At 38.9% G+C, this 14631-nt stretch overlaps 1 long non-coding RNA gene across 1 annotated transcript in view; it reads left to right on the top strand.

Moving 5' to 3' along the window:
• Positions 1–14631, top strand: part of LOC308560004 — a 41245-nt gene that overhangs the window by 3887 nt on the left and 22727 nt on the right. The window lies entirely within an intron of this gene.

Genomic DNA, 14631 nt, shown 5'->3' with positions numbered 1-14631 from the left:
ATGGACCTAGAGGGTATTGTGCTGAGTGAAAAAAATCAGACAGAGGACGACAAATGCCATATGTGAAGTTATATGTGGAATCGAAAAAAAAAAATGAACATACAGAACAGAAACAGATTCATAGATACAGAAAACATTTTGACAGTTGCCAGGTGGGAGGAGGAGTTGGGGAACTGGCTGAAAAAGGTGAGGGGATTAAGAAGTACAAATTGGTAGTTACAGAATGATTATTTTGATATAAAGTACAGCATAGGGAATATAGTCAACAATATTGTAATAACTATTGTCAGATGGTACTAGATTTATTGGGATGATCATTTAGCAAGTTATATAATGTTTAACCACTGAGTTATACACCTGAAACTAATATAATATTGTATGTCAAGTGTAATTGAAAAATAAAATTATTTAGCCCGGCCGGGCGTGGCTCAGCGGTTGAGCGTGGACCTAGGATCCAGGCGATCAGGGTTCGATTCCTGGTCAGGGCACATGCCCGGGTTGTGGGCTCGATCAATGACTCTCTCATCATTGATATTTCTATCTCTCTCTCTCCCTCTCCTTCCCTCTCTCTGAAATCAATAAAGATATATTTAAAAAAAAAAAAAGAAAAAATTATTTAAAGTAAAAAAATGAAGATGTTAAGCAGAAAAACAATGAAGCCAGAATTAGATTATGAAACTGAAAGTTAAATCAATGACTTTGATAAGATAGCTTGCAGAAACAACAGAATAGAAGCATGATGACTTTGGTGGCCCATCCAGTTTGTTTCAGGATGGATATAGCTTCTTACTACTTGTGGTTTCATTTTGGCCACATTTTTTTTTTTTTTAAATGTAGACAACAGGAACACGAAAAACAAACAAAATACTCCCATTTTTGCTACTAGTTTGTTTACTTAAAAATGTGTTCAGACACAAGTTTATGTAATAGGAAATCTTTAAACAAAGAATCTTCTAAATGTGGAGAATTTTGTAATTTGAACAATCTCTAAGAAGAGAAACTGTAAAACTAGCCAACTTTGTAAACTATAAAGAGGAAGTGGAGAAAGCCCCAGATTTAATTTTGACTTTGGAGTAAGATTTTAGCTGATTCTAGTTAAAACACGGGTGGAAAAACAACAACACATGGGTGGAACTTTTGAGTAAATAGCTAGCTCAAAATAAGCTATTACATCCTCTGCATAACAATCAACCACAGACCTCAGAAGCATTCTTCCAGTAGAGGATATATTTCAGAAGTTCCAATCTCCTTCCCTCCTTGAAGGGGCAGGCACTATATCAATTTCCATAGTATCTTTAGTACCTGGAACAGTGCTTGGCACATAGTAGTCACTTCATAAATATTTGTTGACCTACTAATTCTTGGAATGCCAGCTAAACAAGTTTGTGAAGTTTCTATATTTAAAGAATCACTTAAAATGGAAACACCTGCTCTTTTTTTAGTCTGCTTCTTCAAATAACAAATATAACTGACCAGGAAGTATCAGAATGCTAGTCTATATGGCAGCAGAAAAATCAGATTGATTTTTGTGACTGACAAAGGCTGAAACAGAGTAAATCATGGAGGAATCATCATTGGTTGTGACATAGACTAAATATGATAAATAGTGTCCCAATAATTAATTCCACAAATATTTAAATGCTCCTAAAATTCTAAAAGTTATTTAGACTTTCCTGTTACCCTAACTTCCATGCAAGCTTTCCCTGAACCATTCCAAAAAGTTGAAACACGAAAGAGAACTTAAGAATTGGGAAGTACAAGAGCATTTGTCAGACCAAGTCAGAAAGAGGCCTGGACACTAGGTTTTAACATGGTTGTTCTTGAAGAATATTATTATTATTATTATTATTTTGTTAATCCCCATCCGAGGATATTTTTCCATTGATTTCTTAGAGAGAGTGGAAGGGAGGGGAGAGAGAGAGAAAGACACCGATGTGAGAGAGAGACACATCTATTGGTTGCCTCCTGCACATGCCCCGACCGGGGCCTGGGATCGAGCCTGCAACCAAGGTACGTGCCCTTGACTGGAATCGAACCCTTGACCCATCATTCTGCGGGCTGACCCTCTAAGCACTCAGCCAAACAGGCTAGGGCGAGAATATAATTTTTAAAAATACAGACATCAGGGTCCAAGTCAGAATTACTAAATCAACATCACTGGGATTGTATTTTTCCCCCCCAGATTCTGTAGATAATTTTAATGCAAATTCCCAGGTAAGAGCTGCTCTAGGGAATAAACCAGAAATTATACATCTGTTTCAAGGGCAGGCAGGAATATTGCCTTAGAGGAAGGTAGAACATTTTTTCATTTTTCTAGAGTCTCGGTGTTCTGTGGAGAGAAATGTCTTCTCATTATAGGAAAAAGGGCACACTGAGTCCGGCAACTTCCTTCAGAAATCCATTTCAATAGCTGTTTTCCTATCAGGACAGCCTTCCTCATGTGAAACCTGTTTCTTTTTGGTTTTCCCTTTATGGAGAAAACCAAACCAAAACAAAGCTGATCACTCTATTTATTTCATATATATATGAATACCATGTCTTCACTATAGTGCCATTATCAAATCACAGTCAGAAAGTTCATGTTATGGGTGAAGCTGGATGAAGTAATTTTCTTACACATTCAACAACTAAGCCAGTACAGTTACTGTATTGTGGATTATGTAGCAAACCCCAGTGCACTCATTTCACCATCTCTTAAAGCTTCAGCTTTTGAGAAACAATCAAGTTCCTCTTTCTTCAGAGATATTATTTCCTAAGAAATGATTTTTTATTAATCTTTTCCTTTATAGTTTATGCATTTGGTGTCTTTTAAAAAAAATCATCTTCTGCATCAAGGTCATAATGATATTCACCCATACTTTTTTCTAAAAGTTAAATGTCTTTTAACATTGTTATTCTTTGCACCATTTTTCAAATTCTTGTATGTTATTAGAGCCCCACTCTAGATTCAAAGTGTAGAAAGTTCCTGTCCAACACGGAGAATACTTCTGTAGCTCCTGCTACCAAGTCTAAATAAAAAATTCTCAATGCAGAATAAAGTAAAATAAGACTATATGAAGAGGTAAAAATCTATGAAATGTCAAAGAAGATAGCAGAGCAGTATCAGCTAATGGAAATATAAATTATCTTAAAGTGAATGTATATTTCCCCTAGAGATACTGAAACAGTAAGGCCTTAAGCCTTGGAAAGAGTGAGCAAGTGCAGGACTTGTGGACTAATGACTGGTAATCATGCTGTTGGTATGCTTAGCGCATGCCTGTCAAATGTCTAGGAGAGAGATACTTATCATATGTTTGTCAAATGTCTAGCAGGACCTTTAAGATGCCCTTGAATAAAAGTCATTTTACAGCTCCATGTCAAGTCTAATAAAAAACCAACCACCTCAAAGAAAGTAATCTTTTGATAAAATTCCTAGGTGTCCCATCTCTGAACCCCTGCTCTGGCCTCCCATACCCACCTACTTCCTTAGGTCCTTGGCTCAACTATGGAACTGGGCTCCAGCTGTACTGCTTTATGAATGTCTATTATCTACTGTCTTCTGCCTGTCTTGAGGTTTGAGTCTGACACTCAGCTTTGCCTATGTGTGTTGACTTGGCTCACTTGTGCACTCTAGTCTGTCTAATCAGAATCATAGGGCCTCCATGTAGGATCCTAATACCACCTCAAGCTGATGAGAATAAGTTCCCAGCCATAACTTTCCAGCTGTTAACTGGTAGGGTGCAATTACTTGCACTTGCAAAGCCAAACCTTAAGGATGCTCTCCATATGCTCAAATGGTCCAATTGACCATCGTCCCAGCAAAGGATGTATTTCTGTCAACATAAAATAATCTATTTTCAAAGGTATGATTTCTGTTAGGCTATCCTGGGCTTCATGAATAGCTCCACCCTTTGTGGAAAGACCTATTTTCCTCCCACCAAGTAAATCTGATAGTTGAGTGGGCTCAAGGGATGATTCTGGCCCTCACCGGTAATAGCTTTCCCTGCTGTCTACTATAAGGTTACTGCTGTCACTGTAGATTAGTCTTGGATAGGATGGGCCTCTGGATGTGAGTCAGAACTGGTAAGGTCAGTTTAGCTGCCTTGGCTGGCCCTTTCCTTTCTCATTACTTTCCGTTCTTTCCTGCAAGTCTGCCTTCTCAGTAAAAAGGCACAGCCTGGCATTCTTTCATTTCTGCCACTTATAAATTCTTTCCACCCTAGATAACCCCAAAATCTGAGGCCTTGCCATTTTAGATGCCCCACAAATCCCCTTTTCTCCTACAATCATTGCCTATGGACTCTCATCTGTGCGATGTAATGCCCCCATTGGTTAGCATTCTAAAATGGAAGCAGGGTTTGTGCCTGGGGAGCTCTCAGGCCACATATAGATCTTATCTGTCACCAAAGTCCCTGCAGCAGCCTAGCTTCAAGAATTATAGACCTGAAGTTCTCTTCCATTTTCTTTACAGTCCCAGGTGAGCTATTACCACAACTCCACCCACCCCTGAGTTAGTTTCTCTATAAGCCTCACAAGGTATTCCAAAGTCACTTAGAGTTTACAGCTCTATCCTGGGCATGCAAACTAGATCACTTAGGAGTGGCACCATGAGGGATATCCTTAGTAGCTCTCCCTATGCCAGGAACCAGCATGTACCCATGACCAAAGTGAGGCTTAACATGAGTAGACCTTCTGCCTCCCCAGCACTTTCCCAACTCTGGTAGACAGGCATTCACTGAGACTCCCTGGGTGATGTTCCTCCTGAGAGGAACCTGGCCTTACCATAACCTTTTATGTACAATTCAGAATCAGTGAACCCTTGGTAGGCGTTTTGGGTCCTGCACTATTTGCGTCCTACACCATAATATGCATGTTGTATTAGTTTCCTATTATTGCTATAACACATTATCATACACTTAGTGGCTTAAAACAACACAGACTTACTATCTTACAGTTTTGGAGATCAGAAGTCCAAAATCTTTACTTGCTTAAAGTCAAGGCATCAGCAGGCTGGTTCCTTCTGGAGGATCTAGGGAAGAACCTGTGCCCTTGCCTTTTCCAGGTTCTAGAGGTTACCCACATTCCTTGGCTTGTGACTCCCTTCTACCATATTCAGAACCAGCAATGTTTCATCTCCCTCTGACCACAGTTTGGAAAGATCCTCCACTTTTAAAGACTCATATGATTAGATTGGGTCTTCACTTAGTCACATTTGCTTTGTGTACTTTTTCCCAGCCCCTTTTGTCATGTAAGATACATGTTAATAGGTTCTGTGGTTTAGGGCATGGATTGTAGAGGCCACCATTCAGCCTACCACACATATTTTCATAGGAACACCAACAAACCAGATTATTCACAAACTAAATTAATGCCATACTATAAAAGCATAATTGCCCTTAGTGTATATCTTCCCATCTAGATTAAAAACCCCTATTTTTGGTCCCTAGCATTTACCTTACTGCCCTGCACATAGTCAGTACTCGATAAGGCTTTATTTATAAAAATAAAGATGCTTGATTTGGGGGGAGGGGACACAAGTTCTGTCTTTGTGTGCCTTGAGGATGAGGAAGGTTCATGGTAGCAGAAAAGTGAATACAGCATGCAGTCAGTTGTCAGAGTTATCATTGGACAAGCTGATCTGATTGGGGAAGATACCTGTTAGAGGAGACAATGAACCAATATGCTGAAGTTAGCAAATTGATGGAGTAAGAGGGAAATCTGGAGATTTTGTGGCCAAAGTGCTGAGAGAGCAAGTGTGCCACTAAAGCCAACCTGGAGTTCACTGATTTCTGTGCTCACATCTCTTTCCTGAATCTGACTCCTCCCAATCTTGGCCCTGAAGTGGCAGATATATGCACAGACTCCAAAGCCAGACTGCCTGGGTCAGACCCTGCTTGGTGTTTTCTGAGCTTCCTGGATCTGCAGTTTGGTATCTTACATTAATTTGGAGAAATTCCTAGTCATTATTTCAAATATTTCTCCTGTTCATTTTTTCTTTCTTCTCCTTCTGGCATTCCCATTATGTATATGTTACATATTATAATTGTTACACCATTCTTGGATATTCTGTTCTGTTTTTATCAGTCTTTTTTTCTCTTGACTTTTCAGTTTGGGAGGTTTATATTGGGATATCCTCAAGCTCAGAGATGTTTTTTTATCTGTGTCTTTTGTACTAATAAGTCCATCAAAGGCTTTCTTCATTTCTGTTACAGTCTTATCGCTAGCATTTCTTGTTGGCTCTTTCTTAGAGTTTCCATCTCTCTGTTTATATTGCCCATCTGTTCTTGAATGCTGTCTATTTTAACCAGTAAAGCCCTTAGCATATTAATGATAGTTGTTTTTAATTCATGGTCTGATCATTCCAACATCCCTGCCATATCTGAGTCTGGTTTTGAGGCTTGCTCCATCTCTTCCACCTGTGATTTTTTGCTCTTTAGTATATCTTGTAATTTTTTTCTTGGTAGCGGGGCACGATGTGCTGGGTATAAGGAATTGCTGTAAATAGATCTTTAGTAATATGATGGTAAGGTAAATGGGAAAGGAATATCTATAATCCTATAACTAGGGCTCAGTCTTATAGTGTGCCTGTGCCTCTGGATTGAACTTCACAAGTGCTTCTCAGTCCCTCATCTCCCATACCCTTGGGTGGAACAGGATGACTGGAGGAGCCTGGGGGTGGGTATTTCCCTTGCCCAGGCCAATTAGGCTCTGATAAAACTCCATCAAGTTAGGCTTTGGTTAATTAGTTTCTCTTGCAGGAAGACTTCGTTAAGAACAGAATGCTCTAGTGTATTTCAGCATTTAAATTTTCCCTTCCCCCTGCCAGAAGGATATGTGTGAATATTTTCAGTATTCACTGTGAGAATCTTGTGGATATCCAGGCGGTAAAACTCACAAATATGTGGGGTCTGCAATGACTAGGTCCTCCTGGGGTTTTTAACTATCAGAGTTGTCCACACAGAGCCCCCAGCAATTCATCAATTACAGTTCAGGTTTCCTTCTCTGGTGCTGGTTCCTAGGGAAGCTGCTCATCCTGTAAATTGTGATTCTCTGTATTTGTCTATTGGTGTCTCCAACTTTGGGAGCATCATTTTGCCCTATGACCCCACTTGTCTTGCGGATCTAAGAGGAGTAGTTTATTTTTCAATTTGTTCAGCTTTTTGCTTGTTGTTAGGATGGAGTAGCAGTTTCTAAGTTTCTTACATGCCCTACCAGAAAACAGAAGTCTCTTATTTATCTTTCATCACTGAAATATAAAAAGACTCAGTAATGCTGTGTGAATCTTTGCTAGGTCTCTTTCTTCCAGCAATTCTCATCTCTTTCCTTTATTTACTCTATTATTTCATGAGGCTCCCAGAAACTATACATGTCAGTGGACTACATGTTATGTTGAGAGAATGTTCCATAGCCAAAAATATGAAAATAAAAATAGCTGGAATGGCTTGATCAGTCCTACCCTTTCTAATAAGAGTTTCCCAATCTGTCACCTAGTATCCCTGTCCCTCTTCCTTTTGGTTTTTTAATCTGATCTCTCTTCCAATTCTAAAACGTAACCCAAAAGTTCTCACTAGTTTATCTTTTTTTTTTTTTACAAATGTTTACTTTTTTTCTTTTCACCATACTTATGGTTTGGCACCCTGTTTCATAAAACCTGGCTTTTGTGGCGAGTACTTTATATGTTTTAAGTATTTGTTACTTTACATTTTTTATTGCTAGAGTGATATCATCTGTTGGACTATGATTGGTCTGAGGCTTCATATATAAGTCTCTTTCATCTTTAACCTTTCAGTTCTCTTGATTTGAGAGAGAGAGGGACAGAGAGAGAGAATGAAACCAATGTGAGAGAGAAACATCAATCGGTTGCCTCCCGAAGGCACCCCAACCGGGTACTGAATTTCTTCTATTTTTTTATTTTTTTAAAAAAATGCATTTTGATTTTTGAAAGTATTACAGATGTCCCTCTTTCCCCCCCGCCATTGACCCTCTTTCTATGCACCACTCCTCCTCCAGGCCTTCACCATACTATTGTCTCTGTCCCTGGGTTATGCATATCTGCAGATAAGTCCACACACCAATGTTTAGATGTTTAAATCAGATGATCTTGCTCTCCTACTTAAAATTCTCCACTTTCATGACATATCTTAGATTAGAAGTTGTGATCTGTTTCTGCCTAAATATCCCCATTCATCCCCCTTCACTTGTCAGTAGTCACTCAGCTCTGGGTTCTCTCAGTTCCCTCTGCATGGAATGTTCTTCCCCCAGGTCACCAATGTCTGGCTCCTTCTCATTGTTAAGTCTCAGTTCTCGCTTCCTTGCGTGACCACCCATCCTATTCTGCTTCCCCACTTCCTGTATGCCACTCTAGATCACATCATTCGGTTTCAGTTCTCAACAGAATATGTCTTGTTTAACGGTTTAACTGTTTTTCCTCTAAATCCAAGCTCTGTGAACCTACCTAATTTGTTCGCTGTAGTATTGTTAGCCCCTAGAACAATGTCCAGTGAGTAAGAGGTATTCTATAGCTCTTTGTGGAATAAATAACCAAAACCATTTATAGATTTATTTTCTTTTGAAATTGAAAAAGAGAACTTTCATTCACTCTCATAAAAATTCATTTACTAAGCATCTACTTTCATGGTATTACCACTTAGGGTTTTGCACAAAGAAACTGTTTTTAGTGATTATATTAGTTTTCTAGGGCTGTCATAACAAATAACCACAAAATGAATGGCTTAAAACAACAGAAATTTATTCTCTCACCATTTAGGAGGCCAGAAGTCCAAAATCAAATGTTAGCAGGGTGGACTACTTCTGGAGACTCTGAGGGAGAAACCATTCCATGCCTCACTCCCAGCAGTCCTTGGCACACTGTGACCCGTTGATATGTCACTCCAATCTCTGCCTCCATCTTTGCATCACCTTCTTTGTGTCCTCTTCTGTCTCTTATAAGGATACATACTCTCATTGTATTTAGAGCCCACCCTAAATCCGTAAGATCTCATCTTGATTTTTAACTAACTAAATCTGCAGTGACCCTACTTCCAAATAAGGTCACGTTCTGAGGTTCTGCTTGGACATGAATTTTGGGGGGCCACTATTCAACCCATTACAGGGGTTTGCAACATAACACAGAAACTAACAATCTATTCTTGCTGTAGTGTAATGACATGGATTGTTTTTTGGCGACCAGCAACCATTCCTCCCTCCCCAGGAACACCCCAATTTCCTGTTGGGGAATTACCTCTTCAACTGTAGGCAGTCTTGATGGAGATGTAAACTAATACCCACTATTCCATTGTAACCCAAGGCAAGACAACTGGATTCTGGGATATTTTATTTTTCCAAATTTATATTTCTTTATATTTTGGCAATCTTTCAAGATATAGCTTTCACTCCATGCTGGATTTCCTGTGATTTTGGTGCCAGAAATCTGTGAAAGCACAGAACACATTAAACAACCTGGACTGTGGAACTTTTCATCTTGAGCAGAGACACGCAGGATGGGAAATAAAGGGAGGGCACTTTGACACCACCTATAAGTTCTTCATGCTGCCTGCACTCCAAGAGCTGTCCTCATTCCTGTCTTACGTCCAGGCCTGGCCTCTAGCCTCCTGTCTATCCCCTGAGTTCCTGGCTAGCATTCTGTTAAAGTCCCTTTTGCTTAGGTTAGCCAGAATCTACTCCTGTCATTCTCAACAAAAGAAACTCAACTGGTAGTCTGGGATCCAAGATTTTTTCAATATTGGCGCAGTTTTGCACACTTAGCTCTGAGTTCTGACATGCTGAGTTTACTACTGCAGGAGATATTACCTTCAAAATGTCAATTTTATCCAAAACGTACAAATTAGTGCAATTACAATACAGCATATTAGCAGTATTATTAATTTATTTATAACCCATCTTGTTCCAAAAGGATTTCATTGTGTTAAATTATCCCACAAAGATACAGCAAAAAAAACCCCCAAAAAACATTTAAAATAAGAAATGAAAATGAGACAAAGGGAGAATAAGGGTAGAAAAGTAAGATGGAGCCACAAGTGAACCTGATCCATAAAATGGTTACTCCGAAGGCCTAGACAATGGGTAGAGGAAAGATGCAACAATGTGAAGGGTTCACAGGCTACGGTTGTTGCCATGGTATTTGGCAATAATACTTTCTACTTGAGATAGACCTTCTCAACCTGCATTTCTGTTAAAAGAGCTTGTAATCTTTACAGCAAAGTGGGACCATGAGATAATAAAGCAACTTGCTACATAGGAGGAACTGCCTAACCAAATAACAGAAAAGACAATACATTTGCTTGAAGTCATTATGTTATCACTTAGGTAAGAAAACCCTAAGACATCTGCTTTAAATTTCTTCAAAAACCCCCACTTTAGCTGTAGTACCGTATTTTAAATTAATGGTAACTCATTTTGCTTTACACAATAGATTGACTTGGAAAACTAATTTTATAATCTATTTTTATAAATCAAAATATTTTAAATAGAATAGAGGAACTGACTATTTAAAAAGAACACTTACAGTCAATTCTTTTCCAAATCAAACATTACTTTCTTATTTGTTATTTTAGTGATGTGGAGTTTTCAATATAGAAAACTATATGGTTCCCCTCATGCAGTTTTTATAAAGGAAGCAAAGCCCAGATTTTAAACGCAAGCGCTGCTTAAGGATATTGCTCATGCACAGTAAGATGGGAAACATAATCATAAGATACTGATCTTCATTATTGTAATGAAGATTTTCCCATTTTAATATTTATTGCATTTTTCCCCCTACCAAGCTTTTCCAAAAAGGATCTGAGGCAACTATTGAATACATCACAAGTGCCACCTAGAGCTTTCTTTGAAAATAGCATTTTTATTTTCAGGAAGAACAAAATAGCATATTGACCTAGGATCCAGGAGATCGAGGTTCAATTCCCGGTCAGGGCACATGCCCGGGTTGCGGGCTTGATCCCCAGTAGGGGACGTGCAGGAGGCAGCTGATCAGTGACTCTCTCATCATTGATGTTTCTATCTCTCTCCCTCTCTCTGAAATCAATAAAGATATATTTAAAAAAAACAAAAAACCCCAGCATATACAAGGTCCATTGTCCTAGGGCAGAACTTGTTTAAATAGCTCTGCTTCCTAAAAAAGTCTGTTTATTTTCAGTTAAAAAGGATTTGAAATAAGAATTTGGAATTAAGTTTACCAACTTTGGGCAGATCTCCCAGTACTGCCTGGTTTTAATTCTACATAGATATAGATGGAGTTAAGTAAAGCACATTAAAGAAAGGAAAAATCAAGATGTTTCATTAAAGAAGTAACAGCAGTATTTTAAAAAAGTATTTTCATTGAACTCCCAATGGGAGCTGACATCTCACAAAAGCTCTAATAACATTATCAATTATTTATGCCCCAAGTCACTGTTCTTCCGAGTTTTCTTACCGTTAAGGCACTGACACATGGTTTTTATCACCATCATCATCACCACTACCTCTACCGCCCACAGTCTCAATCACGGCAGAGCTCAGTGGCTGTTGTTGTAGGACCTCGTGCTGGTGTCAAGGAAACAAGCACAGGCTTTAGCATCTACCATCAAGGAGATGAGTATGGACTTTGAGAAAAAGGAGAAAAGGGAGGAGGGAGGAGGGAGGAAGGAATGGAAGTGCGTCACAATAAAACAGCAATACTAGATAAAAAACCATCACCGTTTTTCCAGTTCACTGACCAGAAAACATTAGGGCCACGCCCACGCCTCTGTCCAGCCCTGGTACCTGGCGTGGAGTCCTGTCTGGGAACGCCTTTCTGTTGTTCTCTCTCTTCTTTCTCTATTGTCTGTTTAATTCCTTCACCTTATGTCTGAAAAATTGCAGCAGACTTACCCTTCAGCTTCCTGCCTCTTCTGCCAGGCTAACATCACCGAAATGCTGCCTTTAACTTTTCTTTCTCTTCCTCAAGAACTAGTTAGGGCTCTCTTGTGCTTATCAGACCATGGGCACAAATCTCTGAGCCTTGCTTTGAAGGCTTTCTGTAATTTGCGCGGACTTGATCCCTTCGTTTGATGGGCCACTACACTCCAACACCAAATTTTCATCCGTGAAGGGCAGAGCTCTCTATACTTTGAACCAAGGGGCACACTGTTCTCTCATTTCCTTTTAAAAATTGTGTGGGTTTTCTGGTATTTCTATTTACTTTTTTTTTGGTCTGTTGTGCCATTTGCCTTTATGATTATAACAGTTTCAGCTTTTTCCCAGATATTTCATTATCTTAGTTACTCTATCACTTATTCCCATTCCCCTCCTCCGCACACTGTTTTTTCTGGCACCCTCCCCCGTGGACATCACATTCTTCTCCAGTCTCTCGTCCTGCTCCACAGCAAGTTGTATTTGAACTTCCCTTTCTTGCTCTGATAGTTTGTTTCACTGTTTCCTGAGTCACTGGTCTTCACCTCTCATTTCTCCTTTGTTTTACTGCAGAATATTTTCAGGTAACCTCACCAAAATGAACATGTAGGAGGCAAATGTTCCAAGTCTTTGCGTGTCCGATAGATCTTCATTCCACTGTCACACTTAATTGTGTTTGTCTGGGTACCACATTCTAGTTTATAATCATGTCGCCAAGGAACTTATTCCCTCATGCTTTAGTACCTGTGCTTGCTGATGAAAAGTCTGATGTCAGTCTGCCTCCTGTTCTTTTGTAATGTGGAACATAAATTATTCCGATTTCATCACTATCAGGTCAAATCCTAACAATCCATTTTTTAAAAAATTTAAAGCTGGGTCCCATAGATCTGCTTTCTGCTTTTAATGCTAACTAATGAGATTTCAGAGCATGGTTTGGAAAAATACAGAACTTTAAATGAACAGAGAAAGTCTAATAAAGAGATGAAAAAGTTTTCTTCTTTACTGAAGCTACAAAAGGAGACGTCCTTTCTCACCTTAAAACTTGGTCAGGGGATCCAGATCCGATGAGGTAAGGTCTTACATTGAACTCTCACAGGGACACCGGTTTTGTTTCCTATGCAATATGAAGATTTGTGCAAATATTCACAACTGCTACCAGCTCATTCTTTCTCTCTAATATAAACCTAACACTGGAATTATTATCTGAACAAAGGAGTCTTGTAGATGCTAGAGATTTTGGAAATCGTTGCCATGTTATGTGAACATAACCTTCAATGACACCTGTAATTCTATCTTCTTGTTAAGACTTGTTAAGACAGTCTTATTTGTTACCCTGGTGATAATGTTGTAATGGACACCTAGCGGTATAAATATTATCAGAGTTGCTCTGTCAAATTAGAAAAGGATCTTTGGTTCTCTCCTGTTTGCATAATGAACAAATAAAAGTCTACTCTTCTAGAGTCCTTCAGACAGCAAAAGAGTTCAAGTCTTGTTCTATTTATATTTCTACATGGATATCCAGTTGCTTTAGCAACGTGGACCACAGTGACAATTTCATTTCTCAAATCAAAAGTTGGTTTTATAAGATATTTCATTTCTAATACCTGAGTGCTATTCAAAACATGTTACCATTTCAGTATAATCTGCAACATGGATCATTTCAATGTCCTTCAGAAACTTTGGGAGGGGAGAGGAATATTTGTTAACAATATAAAAAGGCAAAGTGGCAATTTCCTTAATTACATAAAAGTTTATTCCCGACCTCCAGACACATACCAAGGTCCAGGAAGACAATATCTCAGAGCCTTCTCCTAAATATGGTGAAAATCTTTTTACCAAAACCAAAACTATTTTCTATATTACCATAGTATTAAATTTTTACTAAATCTATTGTTGTATAGAGTAATCAGTTCTAGGACATAGAACAGTAGGAAAATAATACTGTGGAAAAGAAGCTTTCCTCAGATCCATATGAACCTCTGAATTATCCTTGAAAGTGATCAAATAGGTAATAGATAAATGGGACAAAATAGAGTCCAGAAATAGGCCTACTCAGAGGATCACTGGATTTATCACAAGGGTGTCAGTGAAATTCATGGGGTAAGGGAGGGCTTTTCAATATATGGTACTGGCTCAAAGGATATTTGCTTTTTAAAATTGGATCAGTATTATCAAATTATTCACCAGAAAGCTTATACTAATTTATACTTTCACCAGCATCACTGAAAAGCACATTGTGGTCTGTTCATATGAATGTTCAAGGATGTTTGTAAAGAATGGATGTTATGTTTATTGAACACAAAGTCACATTTCTATGTGTGTATATAATGTAATGCCTTTATTATTCAAGCAACAGGCATTTACTGAATGCTTCCTACGTTCTAGGTACTGCTCTAGGCCCTGGGGATTTGGCTAAAGTCAAAGTGGCTACTTTCTTAGAACTTATATTCATATGGGGGTAGACAGATAATAAATAGATAGAAAAATAACATAATGTTATAGGGTTCTAAGTCGTGTGAGGGAAAAACCCAGTAGGGTAAAGTGTTAGAGAGAAACTAGTGGTTATGGCTCTAGTGCAGATAGGAAAGTCAGAGACGGCCTTCGTGCAGAGGTCACCTGCATGATGAGGAGGGAGCTGAACAAAGTTTGAGGGAAGGTGCGTGTCCCAGGCAGAAGCTCCAGGAGTATGAAGACCTTGGGCTAGGTGTGGCAGAGACTCAGAGAGGCCAGTGCGGTTCAAGAGCGTAGGAGAGATGCTCAGAG

The sequence above is a fragment of the Miniopterus schreibersii genome, assembly GCF_964146895.1.
Source record: "Miniopterus schreibersii genome assembly, chromosome: 7".
Lineage (NCBI taxonomy): Eukaryota > Metazoa > Chordata > Mammalia > Chiroptera > Miniopteridae > Miniopterus > Miniopterus schreibersii.
Note: the sequence above shows the minus strand (reverse complement) of the source record. Positions and strands in the feature narration are given on the sequence as shown.